This window comes from Urocitellus parryii, chromosome 11, assembly GCF_045843805.1.
Source record: "Urocitellus parryii isolate mUroPar1 chromosome 11, mUroPar1.hap1, whole genome shotgun sequence".
Taxonomy (NCBI): Eukaryota; Metazoa; Chordata; class Mammalia; order Rodentia; family Sciuridae; genus Urocitellus; species Urocitellus parryii.
This window is the reverse complement of record NC_135541.1, coordinates 79504309-79527438: the sequence shown is the minus strand read 5'-3', so window position 1 is coordinate 79527438 and position 23130 is coordinate 79504309. Positions and strand designations below refer to the sequence as shown.

The following is a 23130-nucleotide window of genomic DNA, read 5'->3' as shown; positions in this document are numbered from 1 at the left end:
CTAAAGGCATGCAATGGAGGAAGGATAGCATCTTCAACAAATGGTGCTGGGAAAACTGGAAATCCATATGCAATAAAATGAAACTGAATTCCCTTCTCTCGCCATGCACAAAAGTTAACTCAAAATGGATCAAGGAGCTTGATATCAAATCAGAGACTCTGCATCTGATAGAAGAAAAAGTTGGCTCCCATCTACATACTGTGGGGTCGGGCTCCAAATTCCTTAATAGGACGCCCATAGCCCAAGAGTTAATAACAAGAATCAACAAATGGGACTTACTTAAACTAAAAAGTTTTTTCTCAGCAAGAGAAACAATAAGAGAGGTAAATAGGGAGCCTACATCATGGGAACAAATTTTTACTCCTCACACTTCAAATAGAGCCCTAATATCCAGAGTATACAAAGAACTCAAAAAATTAAACAATAAAATAACAAATAACCCAATCAACAAATGGGCCAAGGACCTGAACAGACACTTCTCAGAGGAGGACATACAATCAATCAACAAGTACATGAAAAAATGCTCACCATCTCTAGCAGTCAGAGAAATGCAAATCAAAACCACCCTAAGATACCATCTCACTCCAGTAAGATTGGCAGCCATTATGAAGTCAAACAACAACAAGTGCTGGCGAGGATGTGGGGAAAAGGGTACTCTTGCACATTGCTGGTGGGACTGCAAATTGGTGCGGCCAATTTGGAAAGCAGTTTGGAGATTCCTGGGAAAGCTGGGAATGGAACCACCATTTGACCCAGCCATTGCCCTTCTTGGACTATTCCCTGAAGACCTTAAAAGAGCGTACTACAGGGATACTGCCACATCGATGTTCAGAGCAGTACAATTCACAATAGCTAGACTGTGGAACCAACCCAGATGCCCTTCAATGGATGAATGGATAAAAAAATGTGGCATTTATACACAATGGAGTATTATGCAGCACTAAAAAATGATAAAACCATGGAATTTGCAGGGAAATGGATGGCATTAGAGCAGATTATGCTAAGTGAAGCTAGCCAATCTCTAAAAAACAAATGCCAAATGTCTTATTTGATATAATGAGAGCAACTAAGAACAGAGAAGGGAGGAAGAGCAGGAGGAAAAGATTAACATTAAATAGAGACATGAGGTGGGAGGGAAAGGGAGAGAAAAGGGAAATTGCATGGAAATGGAAGGAGACCCTCATTGTTATACAAAATTACATATAAGAGGATGTGACGGGAAAGGGAAAAAAACAAGGGAGAGAAATGAATTACAGTAGATGGAGTAGAGAGAGAAGATGGGAAGGGAGGGGAGGGGGGATATTAGAGGATAGGAAAGGTAGCAGAATACAACAGTTACTAATAGGGCATTATGTAAAATTGTGGATGTGTAACCGACGTGATTCTGCAATCTGCATTTGGGGTAAAATTGGGAGTTCATAACCCACTTCAATCTAATGTATGAAATATGATATGTCAAGAGCTTTGTAATGTTGTGAACAACCAATAAAAAATAAATAAATAAATAAATAAAAATATGGCATTATGTAAAAATGTGGATGTGTAACTGATGTGATTCTGCAATCTGTATTTGGGGTAAAAATGGGAGTTCATAACGCACTTGAATCTAATGAATGAAATATGATATGTCAAGAGCTTTGTAATGTTTTGAACAACCAATAAAAATAAATAAATAAATAAAAGAAAAAATAAATAAATAAAAATAAATAAATAAATAAAATTTTTATTTTTAAATTTTTTTCCTTTTTAACTCTTCCCCCCACATCTTTTTTTGGTGTATTATAGTTATACATAATGGAGGGATTTGTCCCCCTACGAGTTTCTGAATCCTCTCTAATTTAACCTCTGCCTTCATGGCTCTGTCTCTACCTTTGAGTTTTTTACCTGCTGCACTATTGGCATTTTAGGTTAGCTAAATAAATTAGTTAACTTAGAATGCCAACAGTGCAATGTAAGCACTATGTGAGTAGCTAGTATAATACACACGTGTGTGTGTGTGTGTGTGTGTGTGTATTTTTTTTCTTTTTGAGTGAGGACTATATTGTGCTTTAGGATCCTTAGATGCCAGTAGATGTCTACTGCTCCAGTAGACTATCCCTGCCCTTCTGACATTGCCAAGTGATCACTGTGGGGCAAAATCTCCCCCAACTGAAAACCACTGCTCTGTCTCCTCAGCTTCCGCTGAGGTCACTGGTGATTTCCACAGTGTTAAATCCCATTTTCCATCTTACTTTGTGCCTCCTGTCATCTGACATTGCTAGCCTCTCCCTTCTTGTCTCCAATTGACTTAATGTTCCCTTAGGTTTCCTCTTCTTGGATAGTTTTCTTTCTCTCTTAAAAATCTCCTTTGCAGGTTCATCCTCTGCCAATTGACATTGAAATATTGGAATTCTCTTCTAATTATTCTTTTCCTGGTAAGGCTTTAGCTTTCATCTTGATACTTCTGCTTCCAATCATGATGAACTGGCTCCAAAATGGTGAACAGACAAACTCTTCCCAACAATAGCAACAACAACAACAACAACAACAAAAAAAAAAACAATAGTTTATACATATCTTGTGAGCCTTTATATCCATTTCATAACCTTACTCTTCTCTCTCTCTCTCTCTCTCTCTCTCTCTCTCTCTCTCTCTCTCTCGGTAGTGGTGGTGGTGCTGAGGATGTAACCCAGGGCCTCATTCATGCTAGGCAAGTGCTGTACTATTGAACTACTAAGCTATAACACCAACTCAACCTTCTCTTGTAGAAAGAGCGAGAAAAAAAAATGTGTGGCTAATCTACATTTTAAAGTGGAAAATTAATTATTAATCAGAAAAATACAGATTAAAACAATATTTCTTAAACTGTCTTTAGAAGGGAGGACCTGCATGATCTGCCTCAGCCCTCCTCTGCCTACCCTCCAGAGGCTCACTCATCAACTCTACCATCCTCCTGCTCCTGGCAGCTAGCATTGGTCCAGGCTTTAGTCCACCATGCTCCACCACAAACCTTCTCTACCTATCGGCCCCTCCTAAGAATGCTCCTCTCACCATTGCCTACCTAACTCATCCTTCAGCTACCCATTCAGGGAAGATTTCTTTGACCTTTTCCTATTGTGGAGGTGTTTCAAGGCTTGGTACAGCTCCTTAATGCTATGTGGCGCAGTAGTGGTTTTATTTGTGTGAATCATGAGGTGGTGAAGCAGAGTGGATTGATTAAGTTCAGGGATTTGGAGCCAAGGTTGCTTGGCTTAGACTCCTGGCTCTTCACTTCTTGATGCTTCAATTTCCTCATCTTTAAAATGGGACTTGTATTTTCTCTGATATAAGATGACTGACTCATAGAGGGGTAGGGAGGGGGGAGCATGGGAGGAATAGAGGAACTCTAGATAGGGCAGATGGGTGGGAGGGGAAGGGAGGGGGTTAGCAATGATGGTGGAATGTGATGGACATCATTATCCAAAGTACATGTATGCAAACATGAATTGGTGTGAACATACTTTATATACAAAGATATGAAAAATTGTGCTTTATATGTGTAAAAAGAATTGTAGTGCATTCTGCTATCATGTATCTAAAAAATAAAATCAATTTAAAAAATAAAATGGGGGTTGTAGTAGGACAGTCTACCTTAAAGGGCTGTTTGTTGGGTTTGTTGCAAGTCTTACATGAGTGAGTATGTATGCAATGCTTAGAACAGTGCCTGGAGCATGGTAAGCACTGTTTAAGTGCCAGATATATTTTAAGAGCAAGCACAGTAAGCACTATGTGAGTAACTCACTCAGGTGGGTGAGAAAGTGGGGCAGAAAGAACCTGGCAGAACTAGCTGAGGTGTTATGGTAGAAGTCTTGCCAATCAAAGGGCTGGAGGTGCCAAGTGCTTACCCCAGCAAGAGTCATTTCCTAAGTGCTAAGAAACTGGGAAAATCTGTAGTTAATTAAGCTGACTGATTGGATTCCTTTACTAATGGTAACCCACTGTGTAAGGCTGCAAACAGCAGTATCTTTAGGTATATATGTGGCCTGTTGCTTGAATGGGTTGCCCTAAGGGACCTTGGAGACAGTGCTTTCCAGTGGGATGTTTGGTCTCATGCTGTCCCCAATCTAGGCTCCATACAGGTGTGTGGGGTGCCTTTGGGGAATCCCAGGGCATGGTGGCCAGGGTTCACATTAGCTAAGTCATCATGTACATCCACACCAAGTTGTAGAAGAAGGAACATGTGAATGAGACCCTATGGGGCCAAGTTTAAGTTCCACAGCCACCAGAAGATCCACATTCTCAAAGAAGTGGGACTTTACCAAATTTAATGCTGATGAATTTGAAGGCATGGTGGCTGAGAAGTGGCTTGTTCCTGATGGCTGTGGGGTCAAATATATACCCATTTGTGGTACCATCAACAAGTGGTAGACCCTGCAGTTATGAGTGCTTCCACGGTATTGTCCCCTCCTTAACCACACTCACCAATAAATCCTGTATTTTATCCAAACAAATAAGACAGACACACACATACACACACACACACACACACACACACACACACACACACTGAAGAAATGACATATCCGACTTAGCCAGTAATTACCAATAATAATGAAAAAACAGAAAGCTTTTCTAAATGAGCAATAGTAAAAAGAAAATGTATCATCCCTGCTGAAGAAAAATTCCTATCTTTTTAAATTTTTCTAATAGAGAATTATGTAAAAAGACATTGTCATTTGAAGAGATGATTTAAAATACCAAGACAAAAACTGTAGAAAAAGTATTATAGAAATTTTTATAATATTGCTTCATCATATTTTTTGAGTTATATGATGTTTGAGGAAATTATTATCCTTTTAAAACTGAAGTTGAGATTTTTGTGCTCATATTAAATATTTACTTTCATGTCTATAATTTTTTATTCATAATGTTGTATTCATTTTAAAAAGTTTTATCTCAAGTTACACATGCTTCAGGTTGAACAAAACTTGAATAAATCCCTGGGCTTAGTATTTTCTCCTTGTTTCTCTTTGTTTTTCTGCTTTTATCATAATTTCTTTTCATGGGCTGGTGTTGTAGCTCAGAGGCAAAGCACTTGCCTTGCACATGTAAGGCACTGGGTTTGATCCTCAGCACCACATAAAAATAAATAAACAAAATAAAGATAGTGTGTCCATCTATAACTAAGAAATTTTTTAAAAAAATAATTTTTTTCATGATCTTAAAAATGGGACATACACTAATATGCCTGGGACATAAAGCAAAATATTTAACAAATATATGATTCAGTGTCTTAAACTTTAGAAAACAGCCTTATTAGGATTAATCCCTCCCTCCAGAAGTTAATATGCTGTTTTAGTTAGCAGATGCAACATATATTATCATTTTAAATCATAGTAAGAAAATTGGAGTCTACCCATATCATTCTCAGTTGCTGGTACTATTCACATTGCCCATGATTCTTTTTAAAAACACTTCATTATGACCTAAAATTAGAATTTCTCCAAAACATGCAGTCCATTTTTGGTCAAGAGAAAACTACAAAAATCTACAATTTCTAATTCAGTAGATTATTTTTGTACTAATTTCACCTATTTTATGCTACCATGAGATTTTTCTAAAAGAGAAACAATCAAATCAACAGACATTTGGTTAGTATAAATAAAACCTTTCTAGTATATTTCACAGAAACTCTGAAAATGAGAGGTTTGAGTGATGGAGTAATAAACACTTGTAAGTCAAGTGGTTTCTAATTCATTGCTTTTATTGAAATTTAAGTTGGAGCTAAGTAGTTTATTATCCAAGTGGATCATTAAAAATAATTTTTTAATTGATTAATATGTGATCATTGACATTTAATTTAGGGGGTTGAAAGAAATCTATGATATTCTGACAAAAATTCTCTTCTGTGTATATACATACAAGCAAGAACAAAGATTTTTAGTATTAAAAATGTAAATGGGAAAGTAGGAATAGCTAAATCCTAATTCATTCTAAAAATAAAGTAATATTAACCCATGGACAATCTTTTCTACCATCTGAAGCTATTTTAAAAATTAAAAGGCTGGCTTTGAAAGTTTATAAAGGATACAAGCAAGAATATTTGGAGACAACTAATCTAGACAAGTAACTGTGGAAGGCTTTATAAATCAATTATGTAAACCCTTAGAGGAGAGTGGCCATCTATTTTTAACTGTCCTGTTGGCCGACTTAGGGAGACAGCTGTGTCAGAAGGATGGACGCTGCCTGTGGGGTGTGGAAGAACACTGTGTTGGCTCAGTTATTTTTAGTGGTAAAATTTTTTTTTCAATCCCTAATATTTACAAAAACATACCTTGGGTGAAGCCTGGGGTTTAATCCCCAGCACCAAAAATAGAATAAAATAAAATTAAAAGTTTATGGCTTGGGGTAGAAGTAGCTCCCATGAGTGTTCCAGAATACAGAACATATATATTGAAAGCAAGTCCAGTCTGTTTCCCTCAAAGCTGTCTTTTTGTTTGTTCAGGAATCTTTGTGCATTTATCGTCAGTAATTTGGAACCAAGGAGAGTGACGGTGTTGGATCCAGATTGCCTTGATATTGCCTTATGGAAAAGTCATCCTGCTAAGGGTGCAGGCCCACCAGCAGGAACTGAACTTGAGGATGGATCGCCAATCTCACCTCCCAGGTAGCTCCTGGTGAAAAGGTGTCTGTACAAGCTCCAGCCTCATTGTTTCATTTCCAGTCCCCAATCACTTTCCCAGGGTTTGAATCTACTGGATCTCTCCAGAGGAGCAGGTTCTGTTTAGATTTTGGGGTCCAGTACTTTCTATTACAGGAGTTCTGGATCCCTAAAGAGTACTCTTCAGTAACGAAATCTCTGAATTAATATGCAGCAACTTCTCCAGAATGGGTGTTTGCCTCCCAGGTGGGCTGGAATGGGGGTAGATCCCATCAAACACTGCCTTCTAGATACAAAAAATATCAGTTTTCTTCCTCTCTGCCCAGTTTTGGGGCTCAGTGCTGGACTTATGATTTTGAGATGAATTTATTTCAGCAAGTTCATTGACTTTCATTGTGACTCCTTAAATTCATACAATCTAAGCTTTCTAACTCCAAATCTCAGAACATTTCCTTCACAGTTCTCAAGTTTCCTTAAGCAAAATTTCCTTTCCTAAGAGGCTGACTTTGTTAAGATAATGATGAATTCTCAAAAAAGTCAAGGCTGTGTTAATCTTATCAAAGCATAACCAAGAAGTGCTTTTCTATTGAATTTGCACAGAAAAAAACTAAGACTATATTTTATTTTCTTTTACTTGGAGAACACAGGAAAACCAAAATAATGCTAACCGGAATAAAATTAAACTGTGTCAGGGCACTGCTTTATCCAAGTAAAACTAGAGCCACTGTGAGATAGGACTAAGGGACCTGAGTTCTGTCTGTGTATATCTCCCCTTCCCCACACCATCATGTCCAACTTATGGCAAAGTTCCTTTTGAAATATCTGTAGCGTCATTTAAAAATATATCGTATTTCCCAGCCCTCTTCCTGAAACAATCTTCATTGTATTCAGCAAACAACCTTGTGTGTGTGTGTGTATGTGTGTGTGTGTGTGTGTGTGTGTGTGTGTGGGTGTGTGTTACTGGTGATTGACCTCAGGGTGTCATACACACTAGGCCCCAGACCTTTTTGCAAATCTTATTTTGAGACCCTGTCTTGCTATGTTTCTCAGGCTGACCTCAAATTTGTGCCCTCCTGCCTCAACTTCCTAAGTCACATGTACCACTGTACCTGGCTCAAACTTATCCGTAAGTAATTATAGCATCTTTCCTGTCACCAGTTTGTTCCCAGAGACCGCTCTTCTAGAACCCTCTTTCTGCTGCTATACCGAGAACTGATTACTCTCTGGGCTGCTCCAGGGTTGGTATGGGAATTTCAACCTGGTTGGTTCCCCTGGGATAAATTCATGGAACCCAGATTGCAGGTGTAATAGGATGGTAAATGAGATTTTCCCTCTAGCTCCAGAATTAGGAGATAAAGTACACGTGTGAGGTTCAGGGACACTTGGTTCTCCATATTCTAAAGACAGCCACTAACTAGGCCTCATACCTATTTCCAGCAGTTGAGGGAGACTAGAAGTGTGGGATTTTTTTTTTTCCAGAGACAAAATTAGTGAGGAGTGGAAGCTGCCTTGGGAAGAGTGCAGAACTGTCTTAAGCATGTTCACGTGTGTGTGGTTATGCATGCACTTACAACTATAAGGATGTCCTTGCTCCAAGAGAGCTGCTAGAAGGGACCCTCAAGCCTGCAAGGAGGAGAGGACATCATATTTCTCAGATGGAGGTCCATTCTGCAGGTATGGTGATGGAAGTTTGTGAAGATTTATCTTGTGCTAAACATGAGTATAGAAACTAGGGCCTATTTATAGTCCAGAGACTTCTGAGAGAGTCCCTCTGGTTTAGCCCAAGCCTATGGGGTTTATGGAGACCCACATGGCAATGCATTTTTAACATCTACTGAAAGGTACTTTCCCTCAAGAAGCCACCATGAGCTACTCCATCCCACCCTGTCCTTGCTCTTCAAAGTGCTCTACTTCAACTTGTAGTAAATACTTCCAGCTTTGTTTTCTAATTGTCTCCTATTATTTTTGGCCTCTTACTTTAATATCATAGAAGGTAGAAACCATTTCTTTTTGTCATTCTCCCACAAGAATGAGTGACAGGCTTGTCGTAATTGATCACTGAATAGTTATTATACCCAATATACACTTAGAACTCAGGGTGAATATGGGATACCCATGGTGGTGAGAAGGGGTGGGGACTGGGGGGTGCTGGGTGGGAGGAGACAGGTAGTCAGCATAGATATTCAATGTTAGGGTCGGGAAGATGGGAGCTGATTATCAAAGAAAAGGAAATGGATTGCTAACACCTCAGATCCCACTTCCAACACAAGTGATTACCCACTGGGCTGCTCCTTCCTGCCCTTAAGCATGCAGTGAAGAAAGAGAGGTGGGAAAGGAGAGGAAACCCGGGATCTATAAGAGAGACAAGACCACCCCTCCCGAAGGTACCCAGCTCTGGGTCCTGACTTCTCTCCGGAGAAGTCTGCTACCTCTGTTCTCTTTCTTAAATAAAACATGGTTTCTATGTTTGCCTCATCATTTCTCAGGTGTTTAATCTTCAAAACTGGGGGAATGAGGACCTGATCCCAGTTTTCAAGACCAGTATCCGTGGCAGTGATTTTAGTATATTCATTTATAACTACATAACCTGAAGGGAATTATGACTACCACTTGAAAACAAAACAAAACAAACAAAAAACAAAAACAAAACTCCCCCAAGGAATATTTTTTTACTTAGTTAAATAAATTATGACCAGATGCCTTTACTCAATATATTATAATTATTATAGGAAAATACTCTGAATTTTTTATTTTATAAGGCAGAAATTCTAACCTTATTCATATTAGTTATAATCAGTTAGAGGAAACTGGATGGTATTAGAATTATCATATAAAAGCCAAACACAGCAAGCTCAAGAAACACTTGACTGAATATTGTTTCTCTGTGCTTCTTCTTTAACAACTCCAATTCAACAAGTCATCAAGTTCTGCTGATTCTATGTCTAAAATGACTTGCAACAGTCTGGGCATCTCACGTTTGACTTGTCTGAAACCAAACCTTGACACCGCTCCCTAACATGATCTACTCCCCCCACATCTCCTTTGTCTCAGTCTGATCAGGCTATTAAAACAAAATGCCATAAACTAGGTGGCTTATAAACAACAGAAACTTACTTCTTATAGTTCTGGAAGCTGGGAAGTTGGAGATCAAGGGGCCAGCAGATTTAGTGTCTGGTGAAGGCTCATTCCTGGTTCATAGATGGTGGATTTTCTCTGAGTCCTTATGTGGTGAAAAGGACAAAGCAGTTCTCTGGGGCTTCTTTTGTAGGCACTTATCCTCTTTGGGAAGTGATTATTTCCCCTCGAGTTTTCCTCAGTGGTGTCAACTCTGAATCCGACTGGCTTTATACCAGAACAAATATGACATTGTTTTAGTTAGCGTAGCTCTGAAATGTTTGTCAGTTAGTACTTGATAGAGGAAGTCTTCCTAAGTACCTATTTCATAAGGCCTTGTTCCCTCCCCTTCCCAGGACCCTTAGTTATATTGTAGGAATGTGGGAGGAGTACAGGACTATTGTGGGTAATACTTCAGAGGCAATAGGTAGGTGGAAACACACTAGATACCTCCCTCTCCTTCCAAGGATCTAAGGAAAACATGGGTTGCCATGTAAGGAAGTAAACTTTCTCTTCCTTATCTTCAGTTGTGCAAAACAATTGGAATTTCCTTGTGTCTGCTGCCACCACGTGGACATTTACAATTATTGAATTCAAATTTGTTTTTTCCTTATAATTTTGGTCCAAAGCCAAAATACAAAGAAGTTAAAGTTTGTTTCTGTGTCCTTCAGCCTCATGCTCCTTCCTTGGACAGGCTTTTCCCTGAGGAAGAGGCTGGTTTTTCAGGGCCAGCAGAAAACAGTCCATCAGCTGTTCACCCTGAGAGATGACAGTCAGGAGTGACTGGCTCTGAAGCAATGGTCCCAAGCACCCAGGTAACTGTTGTGATCCTTCTCAGTTCTACTCTTGACTGATAGGAGGTAAGAACCTGGAGCAAGGGTGTCAGATAAGTGATGAAAGAAGAAGAGAAAAGACTGGGCCCAGAACAGAGCATGGGAGGAAAGGGCCACAGATTCTGGCATGCAGAAACCAAACGAGATTTGGCAAAGTAGAATGTAGATTTGCTGTGAAATAGGAAAATCAGATCATTAGGAGTCCAAGACAAAACCAGGCAAAGTAAAACAGCAAGTACAAACTGTGAGGCTCCTATGGAAACATTCTGCCCTTAAGTTACGTGAGTCATGTGTGCTCATGTGGTTGGGCACTGTGTCATAGTCTTGTGACACTCAGTGATTCTGTTAGGAGTATACCATCCGTCTTCAGGCAGACTGGCAGATCTGATTCCTGTGAAGTCACTCCCTTTTCTGCTTCCTCTTTTCCCTCATCCAAGTGCTCTTCATCATGCTTCCAAAGTTGGAGGTGGGAAACATGCAGTTCACAGGGGTCAAGTGCAATTCCTCCATCCTGTGTGTGTGTATGTGTGTGTATGTGTGTGTTCGGGGTGTGGGAGGGTTGGTAAAGAATATATTTCTGTTTTATCATTCATTCATTCATACATACATACCTGCAACAGGTATTAAAATGCCTATTATGTCCTGAATGTTGCTGTCAATACAAAAAGTAAATGAAGGCCATATAAAATCACATAAAACCTTCTAACTTTTAGAGAATAATTGGAAAATAGAGCTAAAACAGTAAGTGCAGTAAAGAGTCACAGATAATAGGAGAGAGGGTGCACAGGATGTAGTTGGAGACGATAGAAGGTAGGGCTGATTCTACTGGGAGTGTCATGAAAGGCTTCACAGAAGAGCTAACTTTTGAATTGGATCCTGACTCATGGGATCAGTGGCATTCATTGTAGGGAGGCCACTGCAAGAGTTTGTACATATGGGGAGCTATAAGCAGTATAATGCAACTGGTGTTTAGGTTACCCAAGGGTGGAGAGAGAAGTGGACCAAACCACTACAGATCATGGCAAGACACATGCAAAAGTTGACCTTGGACTGAAGTTGGGACGCTCTTTCTTTTGGAACTAGATGTAGATTTAAGTAACTTTGTAGGTGTGGAGGTAGATGGTTGAAGGAGATAACCCCTAATGACATTAGTTTTATGTAATTTGCTGAGAGGAGATCAGGTGTGAGTCTATGAATATGGATGTGTGTCATGGGGGGGGTGTGGTTAGGGTGGATGGAGTAAGGGCCATGGATTCATAAAGACTTCTCTACATTTGCCTCCAGTTTCCTTCCTTTCTTTCTTTCTTTCTTTCTTTCTTTCTTTCTTTCTTTCTTTCTTTCTTTCTTTCTTTCTTTCATTTCTGATAAGTTTGATCACCTCTGATCTCAGAATCTTTTTGCTTTGGAGCCTCCTAGAGGATGCCATAAGATCTGACAGAGTAAAAGAAAAAACAAGAAAGGAGTTCAGCTCTACTGCCAAAAATGCAAAGGAGATGGGGAAAAAATGAGTAATGAATGGGTGAAGAGAAGAAGAAAGTGTGAACCTGAAAACCTGGCTGAAATTAGTCCCTTTTATGTGAATGGAGTTGAGTAGAATCATGAGCATCTCAAATCCTGAAGCTGAGAGAAGAGGGAAGCAGATGGGTTCAATGATTCATACACATCTTGGTTGTGCCAGGGAGACCGCTTATAAAACTATGAGTTAAAAACACAAGAATATAGTTGGCCTTGATGCTAAAGCAATGAGTGAGCACTCAGATAGATTTTGATGAGACAACAGATATATAATTCCATGTTGGAAAGTGTTGAAGGCATCACTGTTAAAAAGAAAACAATATTGGTAGTGGCCATTGTTGAGTATTGCAGAGAGGGTGGAGAGTGCTTTTTCTTTCCTGTATAGGGTTCCTCAGATGGGCATCTTTGGGTTCTCACTCTCTCTGGTCTCCTCTCCTCATTTTCTTCTGCTTCTCTCTACTTCCTTCCCTAGCCCTAGACCCATGCTTCCCCTCTGGGTGCTGACGACACCCTGGTGATGCTCTACAGGATGATCTTGAGAACACTGTCCTTGACATTGGATCCTTCCAGTTCTCCTAGCCATGACTGAGGTTTTCCTGATTACTCAAATATTAATAGACTTTCATAGAAAAACATCTTTGCCTTACTATGAGTGAAGATTCCCACCATGGAAAGGGAGTGGAAAGAACAGAAGGAGTGAGGGACCAGGAGCTCTGTATAGTCATATGGAGATTTCTGGAAAGAAATTAGCAAAGGTAGGTCACTATTTTACAATTCATTTGGGCTCTTTCACTGCCAGTGATGGATGAGCCAAGGTTTGTGAAATCCAGGCAAAGGGGATGGTGCTAGAGAGGCTTGTATTTAAGAGGGTTAATGGGGCATGAAGTGTTAGGCAGAGGTTGGGAAAAGATGAGGTTGCAGAGGTGGACGAGGCCAGTCCTTGGAGGACTTGGTCATTTTAATAAATTTGAATTTGTGTAGTCAGTCATCAGGAACACTAAAAAATTTTAAGCTAAGGAATAGCATGGTCCTATCTGACTTTCTAAATAAATCTGACAGGTGGGTAAAATATAGACTTGAAAAGAAAAAAATCTTGGGCAGAAAAGTTAACTAGGGACATTATTATTATTATTATTTTTAGGTAAAAGATAATGAAAGCCTAACTAAGAAAAGATTGAAGAAATATTTAGGAGTAAAATAGGTATGTGGACATTTTAGCTAATGGGGCTGCTTTAGTGAGTTGGGTTGCTATAACAAAATATCATAACTGGGTGGCCTAAGTAAAATGTTTATTTCTCACAATTCTGGAGACCGAGAATTCTAAAATCAAGATACTGGCAAATTCAGTGTCTTGTAAGGACTTGTTCCCTGGCTGTTTTCTGGTTATTGTCAGATCAGGCGGGGGAGGCTTTATTGAGATATCACTCCAGGGCGGAACCATATAGGGGACAGGGGAAAGGTCTGAGGAGCAACCGCATGGAAGCTCGACCGGACTGGACTTTTATGGGGCTTACAGCAGGAAGGGAAGGGCTTGGGACAGGAAAAGGTGTTCTTAGAGTCCCTTGCCCCCTTGGAGTTGGTCAGGGGAGTTGGCTGAACTCCAGGATTGGCCAGGGGGTCCTGCTGATTGGCAGGCGTTAGTCAGGAGATCTGGCTGATTGACAGGCGTTTCCGCAAGCATTTGATTGATGTTCTTTTCCAGTTCGGGCTGCTTGGTGGCCACTAAGTCGCCACCAATTGGCTGCCACCGACCTAACAGTTATGTTATCACCTGGCCAAGAGAAAGAAAGCTCTAGTAGCTTAAAAAGAATCTATTCCCATCATGGGGGCTCTACCCTGAACATCCCATCCAAACACAAGAAGCCATGATGGACAGAGTGGAGCGAGGAATCACGGATTGCCTCATGCTTTCTGATCTTGGTGGTTAGGGTGTTAGGGGGTTTGGAGAAATTCTGACCTGAGTTATGGTGCAGAAGTGGCTGTCAGAGTGTGTGGTCAATAGAAGGGCAGAGACAGGGTATGTGGTCAATGGAAGGACACAGCAGCCATTGCACGGAAATAGCTGCTTCTTTCTGTGTGCTCCACAAGGACATGGAAGGTTTTCTGGAGCATCCACAAACTATTGGAAATTGATTTCTGCATTGACCTCAGCCACCCTGCTCAATGTCTGACTGTCCAGACCAGCCTCTTAGCTAGCTGCTAGTGAAGTCATTTACCAAAAAAAGGTTCACTAGTCCCAGACTGGTTAGAGTTGTATTTTTCTCTCCCCTTTCCTTATATGTTCTGTTTTTATCCCTTGATAGTCTGATGTCTACCTACTTCCTGTAATTAAAACAACAAGCAACATTACTAAATAAAGATCGTTGAGATGTTTTTGACAACACTATGTCACTACATGATAAAAATTGAGAATATGCAGAGAATGATACTACTTATGTTATAGAGTCCAAATCATATATTTTTGTAAATTCATCAAACTATATAAAAATGTAGAAGGATGGGCTGGGGATGTGGTTCAAGTGGTAGCGCGCTCGCTTGGCATGCGTGTGGCTGGCGTTAGATCCTCAGCACCACATACAAACAAAGATGTTGTGTCCGCTGAAAAACTAAAAAATAAATATTAAAATTCTCTCTCTCTCTCTCTCAAAAAAAAAAAAAAAAAGAGGAGATATCCACAGTGCTAAGAAAGCCACTGAAGGAAAGACTGTAAAAAAAAATGTAGAAGGAAACATGATAAAATAATAACATAAATTGCTTTTTTGAAAGAAAGTGGGGTTAGATAGCATTAAGTTGAATTTTAATTCTATAGTTTCAATTTTTTACAATGAAAATGAGATAAAGTACCTGCAATTAAAAATAATTAAGAGGAAACTAGAAGCTTGGAGTGGTGAAGCACACCTGTAATCCCAGAGACTTAGGAGTGTGAGGAATGAAGATTTGCATTCATGGCCAGCTTGGGCATCTTAGTGAGACCCTGTGTCGAAAAAAGAAAAATGAAAAGTGGTTGGGGTGTAGCTTGATGGTAAAGTGCCCCTGGGTTTAATCCCCTGTACTATAAAAAGAAAAAGACAAAAAAGAAAGAAAGAAGAGACAAAAGGAAGAATCAAAGGAAAGAAGGAAGGAAGGAAGGAAGGAAGGAAGGAAGGAAGGAAGGAAGGAAAGCAACTATTGAACATTTTGAGTCATTAACTAGAGAATCTGAAAGACCTAGGGAACCTATAGCAGAGGAGACAGGAACGTGCCTACCCTATCATGCCCCAAAGTTGAATGCAAAAGAAAAAGGCTTTACCTGAAAGCTTTTGGTTGTGTGAAACCTAACAGCAAACACCAAATGTGATATCCTGACAGGGCAACAATATTAAAACAAGGAAAGCAAATATATGCACATTCATTAATCAAAGCAACTAGCCAGGAAGTGTGTGCAGAAATAAGAGGCCAGACTAAGGAAGCCTGAGAACCTAGAATAGCAGGAGTGAGGGTGATGGAAGGGTCAGAAGGGGTGATCCGGGTACCTGAAATGCCATAGAAGCCTTCAGTGATTCTTTATGCAGTGGTGGCTGACATAAACCAGTCAGGGCCTTCTCATGGAAGAGAATGGAATGGATACCACCATGAGAGGAAATGGTAGTGTAGTGGCACCCCCTTTCTCCACAGAAAATCTTAACTGGGTTTCTCCAGAAATCTTCACCATGGCTGATTTTAGGACTGTCAGCAAAAGAGTCTCTACAAAAGAGTTCAATATAGTCAAACTTCCTATTTTTGTGTTGCCCTATTTGACTTGGCCACTAGCCTGAAAGAAATTAGCACTCCAGGTGCTGGACACCCCCTTACTAGTTTTTCATGAACATTTATCCAGTATAGTAGTTTGTAGAAATGTGTAAACAAGGCCTCTGGCCTTGAGCTGGGCTTTGAAGAGATGTCTACATTTCTAAGAGAAGTTACCAATTGTGCTCCATGGTAACAGCTGGCAGGGGGAGGAAAGAAAGGGGAGAAGAAGCTCTCCCCTTCTCAAGTGTTGTCCTTGAAGTGTTAACTTGCCAAGAACAGTGAAAGAAAAAGCTGATTTTATGCGAACTTATGCAGACTGTGAACTTCTGAGCCCCTCCCCTTACATGCTGGGTATAAAACTCTAAAACTACCTGAACTTGGGGTTCAGGGGATTGATTGATTACAGCAAAAGCTGTGCCCGCTGAACCCAGCTGCAGCCAAATAAAATTATTTCCTGTTATCTTTGGTGCCTTGCCTCATCTGTCCCTAAAACAGTAGAAGTCTTTGATCATGACCACCAAGATTTTTGCCTCTATTTTTATCTCTATAGGTCATCAACAAAGATGTTATTGTCTATTTGGTAGAGTTAAATCAACCCTTGAATATTTTCTTTTGATCAGTGGTGGCATCTCTGTGGTATGTAATTACAAAGCATGAATAATATTTTGCACTGAATTAAAAGGTCTCAAAAGAAAATTATGTAATTTAAGAGGATAAAACATGTTTTCCATCCTTTCATTATAGCAATAAATCTTGCCTTAAAAGGAACTGAAATTCAAATCTAACTTAAAGAGGGGTAAAAAAAAAAAAGAGAGGGCTTTATTGGGAGCGATAGCCAATGTCTCATTGGGGGGTTCTTCTTCTTGCCCAGGAGAATGTAAGTCACCCTCAAATTTAAAGTCTCAAAAATTAGTGAATAACGAAACACAAATACTCAGAAATATATTTCCAAATGCAAAGCCCCTGATAGATCTAGTCCACATGGGCTCTGGAACTAGACAAAGAAAAGATGGCTCTGGTGGTTTATTTAAGGGGGTATATCAAAGGCAGGGTAAGGTTTCCAGGGCAGAGTCTTGCTTCCTAATGTCAGCAGGTTGATTGACATCTTGGCAGGCCACACCCATCTCAGATGCTGTGTGGGATCTTTGGCAGAGCTTGAGGGGGAAGTTCACCTGTATCAGGTGATCAATCCCTGTGGGGGTACCATGGGAGGTTCCCAATGCCAGACTTATCCCTTCAGTAGGCTACTATGTGCAACATAGTTTCCACGGATGGCTCTTGACAGGGCTTTCTGTCTTTGTACTACTTAGTTAAGGCAGAACCTTATTTTTTAATTTTTTAATTTATTTTTTTTAGTTGTGTGTGACAGTAGAAAGCATTTTGACATATTATACATGCATGGAGTTTAACTTGCCATTTTTGTGGTTGTACATGATGCAGAGGTACACTGGTCTGGTAGTGTATTCATATATGAATATAGGGAAGTTATTTTCAATTCATTCTATCGTCTTTCCTGTTCCCATCCCCCTCCCTTACCCCTACTCCACCCTGTTCATTCCAGTGAACCTCCACTTCCCCCACATCTATTGTGAGTCAGCATCTGCATATCAAAGAGAACATTCAGTTATTTTTTTTCGGGGGGTGGGAGGCTGGCTTATTTCACTTAGCATTATAGTCTTCACTTCCATGTATTTACTGGCAAATGCCATAATTTCATTCTTCTTTAGGGCTGAATAATATTCCATTGTGTGTAAGTACCACATTTTCTTTAAACCATTCATCTGTTGAAGGGCATCTATGTTGGTTCTATACATAGCTATTGTGAATTGATCTCCTATGAACATTGATGTGGTTGTGTTACTATTATTGTGATTTTAAGTCCTTTGGGTATGCTGACAAGTGAGATAACTGGATGGAATAGTGGTTCCAGTCCAAGTGTTCTGAGAAAACCTCATACTTCTTTCCAGAGTGGTTGCACCAATTTCCAATCCAACCAGCAACATATGAGTGAACCTTTCTCCCCACATCCTCGCTACTTTATTCCCAGGAGCTGGGTGCCTGAGATCAAGGTCAAGGCTGAAAAGACTAGCCTAGAGCCTCATGCAGGGCATTCCTATAGCAGCCAGGCATTCTGTGTCTGTGCAGAAGTTTTCCTAGCAGCCAGGAATTCTGTGCCGTTGCAAAGAAACTACCTAGCCACCAAGCATGCCACAGTTATGAAGTCATCCACGAACCCAAACCAAGCACAGAACCCTTATTCTTGCCAACATTTATTGCTACTTGTATTTTTGATAATTGCCATTGTGAATAGAGTGAGATGAAATCTCAGTATAGTTTTAATTTGCATTTCTCTATTTGCTAGTGATGTTGAACATTTTTTCATTTTATTTATTGACTGATCATATTCCTTCTTCTGGGAAATGTCCGTTCAGTTCCTTTTTCTATTTATCGTTTGGGTTATTTGTTTTTTTTTTGTTTGTTTGTTTTTGTTTTTTTTTTTTTTTGGTTTTAATATTTTTGAGTTCTTCCTGGAGATTAAAGATTAAAGATTTTCTCCTATTCTGTAGGCTCTCTCTTCACATTCTTGATTGTTTCCTTTGCTGTGAAGAAGCTTTTTGGTTTGATACCATCCCATTTATTGATTCTTGATTTTACTTCTTATGCTTTAGGAATCTCGTTGAGAAATTTGATTCCTAAGCAATATGATGGAGAATTGGGCCTACGTTTTCTTCTAATAGACGTGGGGTCTCTGGTCTAATTCCTAGGTCCTTGATCCACTTTGAGTTGAGTTTTATGCTAGATGAGAGACAGGGATTTAATTTCACTTTGTTACAAATGGATTTCTGGTTTTTCCAGAACCATTTGTTGAAGAAGCTCTCTTTTCTCCGATGTATATTTATGGCGCCTTTGTCTAGTATGAGATAACCATTTATGTGGATTTGTGTCTGTGAAAGACCTTATATTTAACATCTTTTTTTTTTAACTTTTTTTTTTTTAATTCTTAAGGGAAATCAAAAGAAATGCCATAGTCCCTACCTCAGGGGTTGCTGACAGTAGGTCTAAGTTTTGACCCATGGGTATTGACTTCTTGTATAATATACTGAGAAGAGTTCTGGGGCTATGTCTGGGTTTACTTATACAGAGCAGGGCAAGTAATTGATGATGACTGTGTGACAGTTTATATAATGTATGTTTTCTCACTCAGTGGGAATGACTTCAGAGTTCATGATCTTTTCACTTGGCCATGATATCATTTTTTTTTTGTACTATTGGGGTTTGACCAAGGGGTGTTTTCCCCCTGAATGATCTCCCCCCTTTCCCTTTGTTGTTTTTTATGTCAAGTTGTCAAAGCTGGCCTTGAACTTGCCAAGCCTGGCCTTAAACTGGATATCCTCCTGCCCCAGTGTGCTGAGTAGCTAGGATTTCAGGCATGCACCACTGTGCTTGGCTATGAAATCTTCTTTTAATGGAGGAACTAATATTACTTTCAGTTGCCAGGAAACATTTATGGGCAGATGGGGAATCTTCCTAACCTTAAAGGATGTCCAGTGTTTAATAGGTGGAAAGAAAGAAGGTCAGCATGAGCAAATGTAGGAAGACGGGACTCAGTCTTTGGGTAATGAACTAGTCAGCAGTACTAGTTGGGAGAGCAATGTGAACACCACAGTGTAGCTTGTTGTCCGGGTGCCTTAAGTCCCAGGAAGAACAAGGATTTAACTCTATAAGAACCAGTAGATCAGAGCAAATTATTGGTACATACAATATTGTAGGAAAATTAAGCTGATGTTCAGAAATTGTGCACAACAGGATTGACGGGGGATGAGGGATGAAGTCAGACTAGTCAGGCTACTGCTACAGTCCAAAGTTTTGGAACACAGTTAATTATGACAAATACCTTCTCATGGGCACCTTTTACATTCAGGCATTGAACTATGCATTCGACATCAGTAATCCATTAATCCTAAAAACAATATGATAAAGATAGTATTACTATCCTCCTTTTTATGATGAAGAAACAGGTCATGAAGTTAGTGATGGTGCTGATCTTCAAGGCATAGGTGATCTGACACCAAAGTGCCACTTTCTCTTGCTTAAAAAAAGTAAGTGGGCGGAAAAAAATCTGTGAGTATTGAGAAAGGGGGACTGGTAATTGATTTGGTAAGATATTGAAAGCAGTTTGTTTTAAGATTTTGAACAGATTTTCTATAGTCTGTTTCAAAAACTATTCACACAAGCAATTAGAATAAACTAGTGAAACTATTTACTTTTACTACAGATATTGTACTCTTCTTGGTTTATTTTTCATTCGTTGAAATTTTTTGATAGTGACTCATTCAATTCTTATTTCTTATTTCTTATTATTATTTGCAGTGCTGGACATCCAACCCAGTCATCACACATGCTAGGCAAGTACTCTACCACTATAGCTTAGTTTTTTTTTTTAATTGAGGTAAAATACACATGACATAAAATTCACTTCCGTAACCATTTTTGAGTGTACAATTCAACGGTATCAAACACATTCATAAAGTTGTGCAACCATCACCACCATCCATCTCTACAACTCTTTCTGTTTTGTAAAACCCAATCTGTTGTCATTAAATAAATCCCTGTTTCCTCATCCTCTCAGCCCCTGGCAATCACCATTCTACGTTCTCTTGCTCTGGTTTTGACCACTCTGCTTGATGTAAATAGAATCATACAGTATCTGTCTTTTTACAACTGGCTTATTTCACTTTTTAATCCATGATATAGCATGTACCAGAATTTTCTTCCTTTTTAAAGCTGAATAATATTCCATTGCCTGTGTAGACCACATCTTGTTTATCCACTTATCTCTTAATGGACTTTGGATTGCTTCCTTGCTTTAGTTATTGTGAAGAATGCTGTTAGGAACATGGGTATATGCACATTTCTTCGAGACTCTGCTTTCAATTGTTTTGTGGAAGTCTACTGCAGATTTTATGATCCATTCATATAAATGGGTTGTGACACCAACCTCAAAAACTCTGAGCTACAAGATATGAACCAGACAAAAAGTAAACATCATCTCTGGTTTTTGGCTGGAGGATGGGTACCACTGATGGATAGAGAAGAAGACCTTAAAAGGGGCTATCCTAACAAATTACTACAAACACCATGGTTAAGACAACAATAATTAAATTCTCACAGTTTTGGAGACCACAAGTTCAGAGTCAGTATTACTGGGTGAAAGTCAAGGTGTCAGCAGTGCCACATTCCCCCAGGGACTCATGGCAGAATGTGTTTCTCACTTCTTCCAGTTTCTGTTGGCTGCTGGCATTCCCTGGTTTGTGGCCAGTCTCTGCATTCATAGTCACTCACGTTTACCTTCTTCTCTTGTGTGTAATCTTCCTCTTTTAAGGACACTTGTGACCTTATTTAGAGGCTTTCTGGATAATCCAGAATTTCCCCATCTCAAGATCCTTAATTGAGGAACATCTGCAAAGATTTTTTTTTTTTTTTGGTTACTTAACATAGGTTCTAGGAATTAGGATTTGGATCTCTCTCCCTCCCCCCCCCTCCCCGGGGTGGGGAGTGTCATTATTCTACCTACTAGACGTGTTGGCAGAGGATGGAATTGAGTGAATTCAGATCTTGAACTGTCAGATATTCGGTTATCTTGAAAGCAATTAGGAAAACAGTGCTTGGATTTATTAATATATAAAAGATAAATGTTGTAATTATATATTGTGTTTCATTAACATCAAGGTAACAGTTGTAGGTGTGAGCAGATACATGCTCATGCAAGCACAGACTGGACTCATTTTCATAAAACGTCCAGGGCTGGGTACTGGGCAAAGAGTACACTCTTGTCAGATGTTTGGAAAGCAATAAGGATCACATTTCTATAAGCATACAGGTGTATCAGATAACATGCATCTCTCCATCTACTGTCACCCACCTAAGGAATCACAGTATATTAGTGCAGGTGTAGACCCACTTTGTTCAAGTATGATTAAATACCTCGCACAGGATCTGCCTTATATAGGTGCTTAACAAAATATTTGTTAAATGATTATATAATTTTATATTTAAAGTGATCTCTCATTATAAAAATCTGGTATTTTTCTGCCTTATTATCTCTTTTCTTGTCTACCAGAAACCTGCATTCAGAAATCAACATTTAAAGAAAAGAAAAAAAAAACAAAAACAGAAACAAAAAAATTAAAAATAAATGGAGGGATGGGGCTGTGGAGATGGCAAGGATGGTAGAATGAGACAGACATTATTTCCCTATATACATGCACTCCTGGAGTGACTCTGCACCATGTACAGCCAGAGGAATGAGAATTTGTGCTCCATTTGTGTACAATATGTCAAAATGCATTCTACCTGAAATAAATTTAATTAAAAAATGGAATTTAGTACCAAGACTTAGAGAATATATTGTTCTGGTTGCAATTCTTCATCTTTACTCTTGAGATAAAAAATCAAAGAGGTAGGTGATTTGCCCAGGATGGTCTCTCATTACACTTCTCTGCCTTTTATATTCATTTTGAGCCAAGCATCTCTTGAGTTTATCTCTCCACCTGAAGAAGCAGTACTATTCTTTGTAGTAAGAGGTTGTTCTCTAAATACTTCCCCTTTTGTTTGTATTTATTTTCTTCTAAAGCAAAATGCTTTGTTTCACTATCTAATCAAAGACTTACAGGATGGATCAAGGCATTATTCATGCTTCTTGATGTACCTTTAAAAATGTGTGCTGGTTTTTTTTTTTTTGTAAAATTATCATTATGGGGGAGAGGAGGGCTTTTGGTATTTCACAGTGGGGGCAGGAATGTTTGTATGTTCTGCCATGCATAGGACAGTCATTTGAAAAAAAAATTAGTAGAAGGCAATATCCATTATCTTCTATGACACTGGAGTGGACTTGTCTGACTTCAGATCCTCTCCAAGTGGTTTTACAATAAAAAAAATCATAGTGAAAATAAAGTATTTTGAAGAGATTAATTTTTTTCTAAATAATTAAAGCTGGGGGGCTGGGGATGTGGCTCAAGCGGTAGCACGCTTGCCTGGCATGTGTGCAGCCCGGGTTCGATCCTCAGCACCACATACAAACAAAGATGTTGTGTCTGCCGATAACTAAAAAATAAAATATTAAAAAAAATTCTCTCTCTCTCTCTCTCTCTCTCTCTCTCTCTCTCTCTCTCTCTCTCCCTCCCTCTCTCTTTAAAAAAAAATAATAATTAAAGCTGGGTTTCAATAAATAATGTTAACCACCTTTCCAAAGATATAGCTTTAGCCAGGATAGGGAGACAC

General features: G+C 39.3%; 1 long non-coding RNA gene and 1 other non-coding gene across 2 annotated transcripts in view; both read left to right on the top strand.

Annotated features, from left to right (window-relative positions):
- LOC113191616 (uncharacterized) overlaps positions 1-8173 on the top strand; it is a 34838-nt gene extending 26665 nt beyond the window's left edge. Inside the window, exons 2-4 of the long non-coding RNA XR_013344448.1 lie at positions 6464-6625; positions 7670-7745; positions 8099-8173. This is a non-coding gene — a long non-coding RNA (uncharacterized LOC113191616). The remainder of the gene's footprint in view (positions 1-6463; positions 6626-7669; positions 7746-8098) is intronic.
- Positions 3907-4044, top strand: LOC113191624 (small nucleolar RNA SNORA70). Its single transcript, XR_003301916.1, has one exon. It is a non-coding gene; the product is annotated as a small nucleolar RNA SNORA70 (small nucleolar RNA).
- Positions 8174-23130: the final 14957 nt, after the last annotated feature.